Source organism: Arachis ipaensis, chromosome B2, assembly GCF_059453495.1.
Source record: "Arachis ipaensis isolate K30076 ecotype BB chromosome B2, ASM5945349v1, whole genome shotgun sequence".
In the NCBI taxonomy this organism is placed as follows: domain Eukaryota; kingdom Viridiplantae; phylum Streptophyta; class Magnoliopsida; order Fabales; family Fabaceae; genus Arachis; species Arachis ipaensis.
The window spans coordinates 61,491,722-61,505,341 of NC_142437.1; the positions used below are offsets into that span (position 1 = coordinate 61,491,722).

At 40.5% G+C, this 13,620-nt stretch overlaps 1 non-coding gene across 1 annotated transcript; it reads left to right on the forward strand.

Annotated features, from left to right (window-relative positions):
• The first annotated feature begins 6,482 nt into the window (after positions 1-6,482).
• On the forward strand, positions 6,483-6,590 carry LOC148574083 (small nucleolar RNA R71). Its single transcript, XR_015906158.1, has one exon. It is a non-coding gene; the product is annotated as a small nucleolar RNA R71 (small nucleolar RNA).
• The last annotated feature ends 7,030 nt before the right edge of the window (positions 6,591-13,620 follow it).

The following is a 13,620-nucleotide window of genomic DNA, read 5'->3' on the forward strand; positions in this document are numbered from 1 at the left end:
AAATTTAGAAACAGAATCAAAAACAGTGGAAAAAAAATCACACCCTGGAGGAAGCACCTGTCTGGCATTCAACGCCAGAACAGAGCATGCTTCTGGCGCTGAACACCCAAAATGGGCAGTATCTGGGCGCTGAACGCCCAAAATGGGCAGCATCTGGGCGCTGAACGCCAGAATTACACCCTGGAGATGAGCTGGCGCTGAACGCCCAGAACAAGCATGGTTCTGGCGTTCAACGCCAGAAATGGGCAACAAATGGGTGTTGAACGCCCAAAATGGGCACCAACCTGGCGCTGAACACCCAGAGTTGTGTGCAAGGGCATTTTACATGCCTAATTTGGTGAAAGGTTGTAAATCCTTAAACATCTCAGGATCTGTGGACCCCACAGGATCATCTCAGGATCTGTGGACCCCACAGGATCCCCACCTACCTCCATTCACTCTCTTCTCTCTTCTCAATCATCCTCTATTCCCAATAAACACTCTTCCCCAAAACCCTTCACCTATCACCTCCATCCCTCTTCCCTATTAACCCTTCACCACTCACATCCACCCACTCTTCCCCATAAACCTACCCAATAAACTCCACCTACCTTCAAAATTCAAAATCAATTTCCCACCCAAACCCACCCATATGGCCGAACCTTAACCCCCCCCTCCCTTCCCTATATAAAGCCTTCCATTCTTCTTCATTTTCACACAACACAACCCTCTCTTTCCCTTCTTGGCCGAAACACACCTCCCCCCTCTTCTCCATATTTTCTTCTTCTTCTTCATCTAATTCTTTCTTTTCTTGCTTGAGGGCGAGCAATATTCTAAGTTTGGTGTGGTAAAAGCATAAGCTTTTTGTTTTTCCATTACCATTGATGGCACCTAAGACCGGAGAAACCTCTAGAAAAGGGGAAGGGAAGACAAAAGCTTCCACCTCTGAGTCATGGGAGATGGAAAGATTCATCTCAAGGGTATATAGCTCAGTGGTAGAACATGTGGCTGTAAATCAAGAGATCCCTGAGATACCTCTGGGGATGCACTTCCCTCCACATAAATATTGGGAGCAAATCAACACCTCCCTAGGAGAATTAAGTTCCAACATGGGACAACTAAGGGTGGAACATCAAGAGCACTCCATCATCCTTCATGAAATTAGAGAAGATCAAAAAGCAATGAGGGAGGAGCAACAAAGACAAGGAAGAGACATAGAAGAGCTCAAGGACATCATTGGTTCCTCAAGAAGGAAACGCCACCATCACTAAGGTGGACTCATTCCTTGTTCTTATTTTCTGTTTTTTGTTTTCTCTATGTTAAGTGCTTATCCATGTTTGTGTCTTCATTACATGATCATTAGTAGTTAGTAACTTTGTCTTAAAGTTATGAATGTCCTATGAATCCATCACCTCTCTTAAATGAAAAATATTTTAATTCAAAAGAACAAGAAGTACATGAGTTTCGAATTTATCCTTGAACTTAGTTTAATTATATTGATGTGGTGACAATGCTTCTTGTTTTCTGAATGTATGCTTGAACAGTGCATATGTCTTTTGAAGTTGTTGTTCATGAATGTTAAATATGTTGGCTCTTGAAAGAATGATGACAAGGAGACATGTTATTTGATAATCTGAAAAATCATAAAAATAATTCTTGAAGCAAGAAAAAGCAGCAAAGAGCAAAGCTTGCAGAAAAAAAAATAGGCGAAAAAAAAAAGAAATAGAAAGAAAAAGAAAAAGCAAGCAGAAAAAGCCAAAAGCTCTTAAAACCAAGAGGCAAGAGCAAAAAGCCAATAACCCTTAAAACCAAAAGGCAAGGGCAAATAAAAAAGATCCCAAGGCTTTGAGCATCAGTGGATAGGAGGGCCTAAAGGAATAAAATACTGGTCTAAGCGGCTAAACCAAGCTGTCCCTAACCATGTGCTTGTGGCGTGAAGGTGTCAAGTGAAAACTTGAGACTGAGCGGTTAAAGTCAAGGTCCAAAGAAAAAAAAGAGTGTGCTTAAGAACCCTGGACACCTCTAATTGGGGACTTTAGCAAAGCTGAGTCACAATCTGAAAAGGTTCACCCAATTATGTGTCTGTGGCATTTATGTATCCGGTGGTAATACTGGAAAACAAAGTGCTTAGGGCCACGGCCAAGACTCATAAAATAGCTGTGTTCAAGAATCATCATACTGAACTAGGAGAATCAATAACACTATCTGAACTCTGAGTTCCTATAGATGCCAATCATTTTGAACCTCAATGGATAAAGTGAGATGCCAAAACTATTCAAGAGGCAAAAAGCTACAAGTCCCGCTCATCTGATTGGAGCTATGTTTCATTGATAGTTTGGAATTTATAGTATATTTTCTTCTTTTTATCCTATTTGATTTTCAGTTGCTTGGGGACAAGCAACAATTTAAGTTTGGTGTTGTGATGAGCGGATAATTTATACGCTTTTTGGCATTATTTTTAGTATGTTTTTAGTGGAATCTAGTTACTTTTAGGGATGTTTTTATTAGTTTTTATGTTAAATTCACATTTCTGGACTTTACTATGAGTTTGTGTGTTTTTCTGTGATTTCAGGTATTTTCTGGCTGAAATTGAGGGACTTGAGCAAAAATCAGATTCAGATGTTGAAGAAGGACTGCTGATGCTGTTGGATTCTGACCTCCCTGCACTCAAAATGGAATTTCTGGAGCTACAGAACTCAAAATGGTGCGCTTCTAATTGCGTTGGAAAGTAGGCATCCAGGGCTTTCCAGCAATATATAATAGTCCATACCTTGCCCAAGTTTAGATGATGCAAACTGGCGTTCAACGCCAGCTCTCTGCCCAATTCTTGCGTCTAGCGCCAGAAACAAGTTGCAAAGTGGAGTTCAACGCCCAAACTGGCACAAAAGCTAGCGTTCAACTCCAAGAATGACCTCTCCACGTGTAGACTTCAAGCTCATCCCAAGCACACACCAAGTGGGCCCCGGAAGTGGATTTATGCATCAATTACTTACTTCTGTAAACCCTAGTAGCTAGTTTATTATAAATAGGACTTTTTACTATTGTATTAGACATCTTTGAATCTTTGAATCCTGGATTGTATTCTGATCCTGTGATCACGTTTTAGGGGGCTGGCCATTCGTCCATGCCTGGACCTCTCACTTATGTATTTTCAACGGTAGAGTTTCTGCACTCCATAGATTAAGGTGTGGAGCTCTGCTGTTCCTCAAAGATTAATGCAAAGTACTACTGTTTTCTATTCAACTCATCTTATTTCGCTTCTAAGATATTCATTCGCACTTCAACCTGAATGTGATGAACGTGACAATCATCATCATTCCCTATGAACGCGTGCCTGACAACCACTTCCGTTCTACATTAGATTGAATGAGTATCTCTTAGATCTCTTAATCAGAGTCTTCGTGGTATAAGCTAGATTGATGGCGGCATTCATGAGAGTCTGGAAAGTCTAAACCTTGTCCGTGGTATTCCGAGTAGGATTCTGGGATTGAATGACTGTGACGAACTCCAAACTCGCGAGTGCTGGGCGTAGTGACAGACGCAAAAGGATAGTAAATTCTATTCCAGTATGATCGAGAACCTCCAAGATGATTAGCCATGCAGTGACAGCGCATCGAACCATTTTCACAGAGAGGAATAGGATGCAACCAACGACAAGGGTGATGCCTCCAGACGATTAGCCGTGCTGTGACAGAGCATTTGGACCATTTTCCCGAGAGGATTGAAAGTAGCCATTGGCACCGGTGACATCCTTACATAAGGCCAGCCATAGAAAGGAGTAAGACTGATTGGATGAAGACAGCAGGAAAGCAGAGGTTCAGAGGAATGAATGCATCTCCATACGCTTATCTGAAATTCTCACCCATGATTTACATAAGTATTTCTATCCTTATTTTAGTATTAATTTCGAAAACTCCATAACTATTTTATATCCGCCTGACTGAGATTTACAAGGTGACCATAGCTTGCTTCATACCAACAATCTCCGTGGGATTGACCCTTACTCACGTAAGGTTTATTACTTGGACGACCCAGTGCACTTGCTGGTTAGTTATGCGAAGTTGTGAAGATATGTTTAGACCATGGTTCTGTGCATCCGTTTTTGGTGCCATCGCCAGGGAATCAATTTCGAACAATAACTCACAACCTGAGTAACAATTTCACATATCATGACTCCAGGCTGACCCATTTACTATCTGAAATCGGGTCAATAATACCTGCTTCAAGTAGCCTGGTCACTTCCTTCTTGACAACTTCTAAGATGGTGGGATTCAATCTTCTTTGAGGCTGACGGACAGGCTTTGCTTCCTCTTCTAAGAACATTCTGTGTTCACAAACTTGGGGGATAATGCCTACTATATCCGCAAAGCTCTATCCAATTGCTTTCTTATGTTTTCTCAGCACACTGAGTAGTTGTTCTTCTTGTTGAGAAGTGAGTTTCCTTGCAATGATGACTGGGAACTTCTGCTTGTCCTCAAGGTAAGCATACTTGAGGTGTGGAGGAAGGGGCTTTAACTCTAATTTCTGCTCATAGCTAGGCTCTGGATCATCTGGGGCTGGTAATAATGGTAAAGTCTTCTCATGGTTTTCAGAAAGTGTCCCCACACTTGGACCTTGCTCCATATACTTCTCTTCTAATTCTTCCTGGTAAACTTCAGCTATAGTTTCATCAATAATATCGCATTGGAAGATAGAATGATCTTCTGGATGATGCTTCATAGCTTCATTTAAACTGAAACTCATTGTTCTGCCATCTATCTCAAAGGAGTAAGTTCCCGAGAATGCATCCATCTTGAACTTTGAAGTCTTCAAGAATGGTCTTCCAAGCAGGATTGATGATGGTCTTCCTGAGTCATTAGGGGGCATTTCTAGGATATAGAAATCAATGGGAAATGTGAGCCCCTTAATGCTCACCAGTACATCTTCAGCAATTCCAACTACTGTAATAATGCTTTTATCTGCTAACACAAAACGAGCTGCCGACCTTTTTAAGGGAGGGAGCCTCAAAGTATCATATATGGATAAAGGCATTATACTAACACATGCTCCTAAATCACACATACAGTCAGAAAATATCACACTTCCAATGGTACAGCTAACCATATATGGACCTGGATCACTACATTTTTCAGGTATTCCCCCCCCTCCCCCCCCCCATTAAAGCAGATATAGAACTACCTAAAGTAATAGTTTCCAATTCATTAATTTTATCTTTATGTATGCACAAATCCTTAGAAACTTTGCATATTTAGGTACCTATTGAATAACATCAAAAAGGGGAACAGTTACCTCGACCTTTTTGAATATTTCTACGATTTTGGGATCAAGTTCCATCTGCTTTTTGGGCTTCCTTGCAAGTTGTGGAAATGGGATAGGAGGGGCACGATTTGTAGCTTCAGCATCCTTTGGGGCTTCATTCTGTGGTTGAACTTCTTCTTCTTCAACTATGTCTTGTACGTCCTCTTCCTCTTCAGCATCTTCCACTTCCACCACATCCTTTGCTGGCACGTTTTCTGGTGGGTTTGGCTCCTCATGGTTCCTCTCCTGTAGTGTGGTTCTAGACCTTAGAGTGATAGCGTTGATGCCACCTTTGGGATTAGGCAGTGGTTGAGAAGGAATTCCACTGGAACTTGAAGGTTAATGTGTGGAATTAAGTGAGGAATCCATCCGGGAGATGAGAGCTTGTAAAGTGGCAGTCAAGCCATTCAGACCAGAGTTCAGCTGTGCCTGCATGTCTTGTTTTCCTTGCGTAAGAGAACGGAGCATCTCGTCATTTGATGAGGAATTAGAATAAGCAGTCTTAGAAACTTGTTGTTGGGGTTGCTGGGGTCCTTGTGATTGTCTTAGGTGGGGTGCTCTATAAGGTTGGTTCTGATTCTGCTGTCTGTTGTTGTTGTTGTTATTCCACCTCTGGTTCCATTATTGTCTCTGCCTCCTCTATTAAATTTATCCCTCTAGCCATGGTTAGAATTATCTCTCCAGCCTTGGTTGGAGTTGTCTTGCCATCCATGGTTATTGTTGCCACCTTGGTTGTAGTTGCTGCCTTGTTGATTGTATCCTTGATTCGGGCGGTCATAGAAGTTGTGAGTGGCTGCCACAGTGTTGTCTTCTTGGAGTTGCGGGCATTCATCAGTATAATGACTATAATCAGCACAGATCTTGCATACTCTTTGTGGGACTAACTGTTGGCTTTGCTGGGGTGGGAGAGGCTGAGCATGTTGTGCTTGTTGTTAGTTCAACTACATTTATTTAAGTAAGTTGGTCATTTCACATATACTCTGTGTCAGAGCAGTAGTTTCCTTGCTAGAGGAAACCTCTGCAACAGCTTTGGGGTTGCGCCTCTGTCTGTGATTCCTAGTGGACTCAGCTAAGTCGCTGATCAGTTGTCATGCTTCATCTACGGTTTTGTACTTTTTTAGAGAACCATTACTGGCACCTTCAAGTGTGGTCTTATCCTGGGGGTTCATGCCTTGGGTGAAGTAGCTGATCAATACTAGTCTATCAATCATGTGATGGGGACATGCATCCAGAAGATTGTTGAAGCGCTCCCAATATTCATAGAGAGTCTCTAATTCACCTTGAACAATGCAGGAGATCTCTTTTCTCAGTCTATCTGTGACTTCATCTGGGAAGTATTTTTCCAAAAATTCTCTTCTAAGTGTGTCCCAGTTGGTAACAGTCGCTTGAGGTTGGGAGTAGTACCATTCCCTTGCCTTTCTCTCAAGAGAAAACGGGAAGGCGATTAACAGAACAGAGGTTTCATCTGCACCATAAAGCCTAACAGTAGAACAGGCTGTCTGGAAATCTCTAAGGTGCTTGATAGGCTCTTGAGCAGGTAAGCCATGAAACTTGGGCATCAAGTTGATCAGTGCAGTTTTTAGTTCAAAATCTGCAGCTGCAGTCGGGTGATGCACTTCATACGGCTGCAGTGTAAAATCTGGGGCTCCTGCCTCCTGGAGAGTAATCCTCCTAGGTGCTGCCATGTTCCCTACACGTAAATCAACTGGATCAGTAGTAAATGAGCTTGTCTCGCTCTCAGATGGCGGTTCAGATTCGCCCTCAGATGAGACTGGTGAATTGATAATAACCACTTCACCACCCTCGGAGGCTAACCAACGTCGAGTTCATCTAATATGTGAAAGAGTTCTTTCAATTTCAGGGTCGAATGGGACTAAACTCAGATCAGGAAATGAACGCGTCATTCAATGAGAAAAACAAATAGCTCATGGTAACAGAAATAAAAATATAATATGAAAATAAAATTAAATATACACTAATTAATAATTTATCACACTATTGCAACTCCCCGGCAACAGCGCCAAAAATTGATGCATGGCAGAAGTTAACCAATTAAGAGATTTCAATTAAGAGAACAGCGTTGCACGTATAGCTCTTAATCGGCTAAGATCAGTCTCACCAATTTAAAAAGGGTTGTCACAAATTTAGAAATAAAGATACTGGGAGTATGAGTCCCAGGTCGTCTCCCAACGAGTTGCAGGAAAGAGTGCTAATTTATTAATCAGAAAATTCCCAGAAAGTTGAGTTTGATAATGAGTAATTAAAATAGTTGTGAATTAAGGCAATAAAAATAAACTAAGAATAATTATTGATACTCTGAATAAAAGGCCTTGACTGGGGGAATGATTAAATGGAACTTCTATCCTTGTTGGGATCTTCTTAAATGTGGTGTAAAAAGGTTGTTGTTCTCACTCGATTTTCCCTTACTAAATAAGGAAAGGTATGGTGACTGAACTAACTCTTACCCTCAGATCCTAGCCCTCTCCCTTGGGGAGGTCTAGTGTTAGTAAGTATGAAGTTAGCTAACATTGTCCAGTTTAACCAAGCACTTGAGCATTCCAACTCAAGTATCACCTCTTAATCAACCCCCATGTCAAGTAGAAATTCTACTCCATTGACATGAAAGTAATAATCATAAAAATATGAGAAGACATAATTAATTAAAATAAAATAGAGAATTAAAATTAATTAAAATAAAAATAACTCTATATATTAATAAATTCAAAACGCAACATAATTATCTGAACAGAGTCAATGAGTAATTAATTAAAAATAAGGGAGTAAAGAAACAAACTAAAGTAATGTCTTCAACAGAGGTAATGGCTCTTCAACATCCACAATCCAAAAACAAAAGCATAAACTATCAATGTAACACTAATCTAGATTCAGATCTAAAACTGAGAGTAATCCTAATGTGATGAATCTGAATGTCTGTGGATGCGTGTTGAGTCTCTGCATGTTCCCTAGGTTTAGTCCATGTTTTTGGGCCAAAATCTAGGTCAAAAAGCAGCCCAAAATCGCTCCCAGCATATTTTGTTATTTTTGCAGATCGCACAGGTCACGCGTACGCGTCGTCCACACGTTCGCGTCAGTCAGCGATTTTCCTTGTCATGCGTTTGCGTGGTTCATGCATTCGCATCATTCGTGCAGACTCCAATCCACGCATTTACGTCAGGCATGCGTCCGCGTCATTGCGAATTCTTCACTTCGCGCGTTTGCGTGGGCCATGCGCTCGCGTCATTGCTCGCTGGTCATCTCCTTAGTTTCTTGTGTTCCTTCCATTTTTGCAAGCCTCCTCTCCACTTTCCAATTCATTCGTGCCCTATGAAGCCTGAAACACTTAACACGCGGATCACGGTATCGAATGGGATAAAGGAGAATTAAAATACATAATTAAAAGTCTCTGGAAGCAAGTTTTTAATCATGGAGTGATTTTGGGGAGAAATTGTAAATACATACTTATCATATGAATAAGTGGGTAAAGAATTGATAAAACCACACAATTAAACACAATATAAATCATAAAATACTGGTTTATCAATCGACCTCACTCATAGTGAGTTTTATTACTTGATACGACCCGGTGCACTTGCCGGTAGTTATGAGGATTAATTTTTCTGTATCAGTTATACACGTGCCAAGACTTTGGGAACTCTCTTTCTTGGAAGTCGGACACTTGTTAGTAACATTTTCCTAAGACTCGGACAATCTTGTAAGGTCCTTTCCAATTTGCTGCTAGCTTCCCTTCGCTCGACTTCTGAACTCTGATGTCATTTCGGATTAGTATGAGGTCGTTTGTGACTAAACTTCTTTTGATCACCTTTTGATTATACATTAGGGCCATCCTTTACTTTAGTGCTTCCACCTTGATCCGAGCTTGCTCTCAAAAACTTTTTGGAGGAGGTCGAGCTCCTCTTTTTGTTCTTGGATATTGGCTCCTTCATTGTAGAATATAACCCTAAGTGACTCTTCAGCAATTTTAATAGGGATCATGGTATCTATTTCTTAAGCAAGTCAGAAAGGCGACTCCCCTGTTGTGGAATGAGGGGATTGTCCGATATGTCCATAAGACTTAAGGGATCTCGTCAGCCCATGCTCCCTTTGCGTCATGTAATTGGCACTTCAGCCCAACCAGTATGACTTTGTTTGCAACTTCAGCTTGTCCATTAGCCTGAGGATATTCTACCAACATGAATTGGTGTTTTATTTTGAGATTGGCTACCAAATTCTTGAAGGTTAAGTTTGTGAATTGAGTCCCACTATTTTGTGGTGATGGTGTAAAACCCAGTTAATTAGTGGATAATTAATCCATAAATTAAAATATATTCTAAAAAGTGAGAAATAAGATTTTTATGGCTTAATGTGATAGAAAAATTTAAAACGAGAATTTTGCCACCAATTTTAAAGAAATCGGCCCAAGATTGGGCCAAATGGGCCAAACCGGGCCAATTGGACCCAAGTTGGGCCCAAGGGAGCCCATCCAAGCCTCATTAAATAAATGAAGCTGAGCTCCCTCTCTCCTCCATGAACAAACACACGCTGAAGACACAAGGGGAAGGGGGAAAAATAAAACCCTTGCTCCTATTCACTTCCAATCTTCCATTGATCATATCTTTTGATCAGGAGCTCTGATTGACGCACCATTTGTGGCCACACGACCACGACGTCGAGCTCTACAAAACTCACATAATCAGTCTTGAGGTAAGCCAGGTTTTCTCCTTCGATTCCCAGCCCTTAATTTTGAGTTTATTGGGCAAAAAATGTTGAAAATTGTGAGCTCCTTGTGTTATAGGATCAAATTAGCTTGAAGAGAAGGCTTGTTCTAGCTCCCTTGGTCCTTAGGTAAGGTGAGATTCTCAATCCTAAGCTAAAAAATTGAGATTTTGTGATTTAGTGATTAAGTTATTGTGTTTGGGTGTGATATTATGATTTAAGCATTATATATGTGTGTTTTGGAGCTTGATTGGTGATTTTGGAAAGCTTTGGTGTGGAACCCCAAGCTTGGAAATCTGTTGGTGAGGCATTGAGGCATTGGAAGTTGAGAAAAAGTGAATTTGGAGAGTGTTCCGGGTGAAACGGAAATCGGCCAAGGTATCGTTTCGGTTTTCTATATCTAAAATGTAATTTGGTTGTGAAAACGTTGGCTAGTGACCCTAGGATAGGGCTTTGGAATGTTGATGTAGTTGTTGGATAATTTAGATTGAATTAAATATGTATGAATGATGGTTGTAAATGATTGTGTGTGGTTGTATTGGATGGTGAAGTATGAAATATGGTATGCGATGTGGATTAATAATGTTGGATTAATGATAGAGTTAAGGACCTTGTTGGTGAGCATGATTAAAAGAATGAATTTGTTATGTGTGTATGTGTGTGTATATATATATATATATATATATATATATATATATATATATATATATATATATATATATATATATATATATATATATATATATATGGGGATTGATCCCTTCAATGTTTAATTGGAGTTTGGAATGTGATATGTTGATTTATGATGTGAGATTTGGTTATATATGGTGTAAATGATGGATTGATGATTGAATGAGGTGAGGAAATGGTAAATGTTGGAAAGGGTTAATTTTGATTGGATTTGGTAAGTATATATTTTGAAATTTGGGAGTTTATGAGTTTTCGTAAAAATGGAATTTTGATGAACTTCAACGGATCATATCTTAAGCTATTGTTTTCGGAATTTGATGATTTTTATACCAATTGAAAGAGGATCTCATAAGCTTTAAAATGATTTAACATTGGTAGAAATCTGAATTTTGTGGAAGGAGATATGATCGTTGGAAGTTCGGGCCAAAAATCTGAATTCTGCAACTTCTGCAGAATTTGTGATTTCAGGTTTGTGTGCGCACGCACACCCCACGAGAATTTGGACCTGTGCGCACACACAGCCTTGTGCGTACGCATGCGCGGGGCAGGGCTGCTGATGGGAGCGCTAGCACGCCCTGTGCGCACACACAACCAACGAAGGATGCGAGCTGTGTGTACGCACAGGCCTGTGCACACGCACACGTTGAAAATGGCGCACTGGTGGTGGCGCTAGCACATGTTGTGCACGCGCTTCACCATGAAGATTTTGCTTTCTGTGCGTACGCACAGACCTGTGCGTACGCACATGTTTAAAAATACTTCTGGGCGTATGCACGCACACCCCTGTGCGTACGCACGCGACCCAGTTCATTTCTAAAACTCTTGTTTTCAAGCTCTTCACATTCCGAACAAGCTCGTAACCTTCCGAGATATTATTTCATGCTTATAAACCCCCAAATTCATCCCTTAAATCTTAAATTGATATAGAATGCCTAGTGAATGAGAGTAAGCTAGGGAAGAGGGTAGCTTGTGGAGAAAGAAAGGGCATGTTATGCTAAGTATGATGAATTATGATGATATGAGTTGTTGGTGAGGATGGTGGAGTGTTGTATATGACATGGGCCGAACGGCTGAGTATGATATGAGCTGAAAGGCTGAGTATGATGTGAGCCAAATGGTTGTGTGATGATAGTTTATTGGTGCACAAAATTGTGATTCACACTTTTCACAACTCCACACAACTAACCAGCAAGTGCACTGGGTCGTCTAAGTAATACCTTATGTGAGTAAGGGTCGATCCCACAGAGATTGTCGGCTTGAAGCAAGCTATGGTCATCTTGTAAATCTCAGTCAGGCAGATTCAAATGGTTATGAGGTTTTGATAATTAAAAGATAAATAAAACATAAAATAAAATAAAGATACTTATGTAATTCATTGGTGGGAATTTCAGATAAGCGTTTGGAGATGCTTTGTTGCTTCTGAACCTCTGCTTTCCTATTGTCTTCCTCCAACCATGCATGCTCCCTTCCATGGCAAGCTGTATGATCCTCTCGGATGAAAAATACTAGGTACGATCTCTGAACGGCTAATCAACTGTCAAATTTCTCGTCTCGGATGAAAAATACCATGTACAGCTACCGTACGGCTAATCATCTGTCGGTTCTCACTAGCGTTGGAATAGGACCCTTGTCCTTTTGCACAATGTCACTGCGCCCAACATTCGCAAGTTTGAAGCTTGTCACAGTCATCTCTTCCCAGATCCTACTCGGAATACCACAGACAAGGTTTAGACTTTCCGGATCTCAGGAATGGCTGCCAATTGGTTCTAGCCTATACCACAAAGATACTAATCTCACGGACTCATTCCGTGTATTAGATACCCAAGAGAATATACTCTGGCTGTCGTCCAATGACTACGTTGAACATCATGTAGACCGCTTGTGGTTTTCAGGCACGCGGATCTTGGCTAAGCGAGTAACGAAGATAGTGGGTGATTGTCACGGGTCACCCCTTCATTCTGACTTAACTGAATTAAGTACAAGAGTATATCTTGGAGAAGAAGTGGGCGTGAATTGAAGGAAAAACAATAGTACTTGCATTAATTCATGAAGAAAAGCAGAGCTCCACACCTTAATCTATGGGGTGTAAAAACTCCACCGAAGAAAATACATAAGTGAAAAAGGTCTAGGCATGGCCATGAGGCCAGCCTCCAAATGTAACATAAACGTGTTCCAGTCTATGGTAGACCAAAAGTCTCCCTAAATACAATAGTAAAAAGTGCTATTTATATTAAACTAGTTACTAGGGTTTACAGAAAGTAAGTAACTAAGTGCAGATAGTGAAGAAATCCACTTCCGAGACCCACTTGGTGTGTGCATGGGCTGAGCATTAAAGCTTTCACGTGCATAGGCTGTTCTTGGAGTTAAACGCCAGCTTGGGTGCGAGTTTGGGCGTTTAACTCCAGTTTTGGTGCCAGTTCTGGCGATTTACGCCAGAAAGTTTTTGGCTGGCTTTTAGTGCCAGTTTGGGCCATCAAATTTCGGACAAAGTATGGACTATTATATATTTCTGGAAATCCCAAAATGTCTAATTTCCAACGCAATTGAGAGCGCGCCAATTGGGCTTTTGTAACTCCAGAAAATACACTTCGAGTGCAGGAGGGTCAGAATCCAACAGCATCTGTAGTCCTTTTTCAGCTTCTGAATCATATTTTTGCTCAGGTCCCTCAATTTCAGCTAGAAAATACCTGAAATCACAGAAAAACACACAAACTAATAGTAAAGTCTAGAATTGTGATTTTTGAATAAAAACTAATAAAAATATAATAAAAAGTAACTAAAACATACTAAAAACTATGTAAAAATAATGCCAAAAAGGGTATAAATTATCCGCTCATCATTTATGAATGTGAATGAATTATGAATTTAAGCAGGATGGCTGAGATGAATGTTGATTTATGGCTGAGGATAAATGTATATGTAAATTCGTGATGGGATATA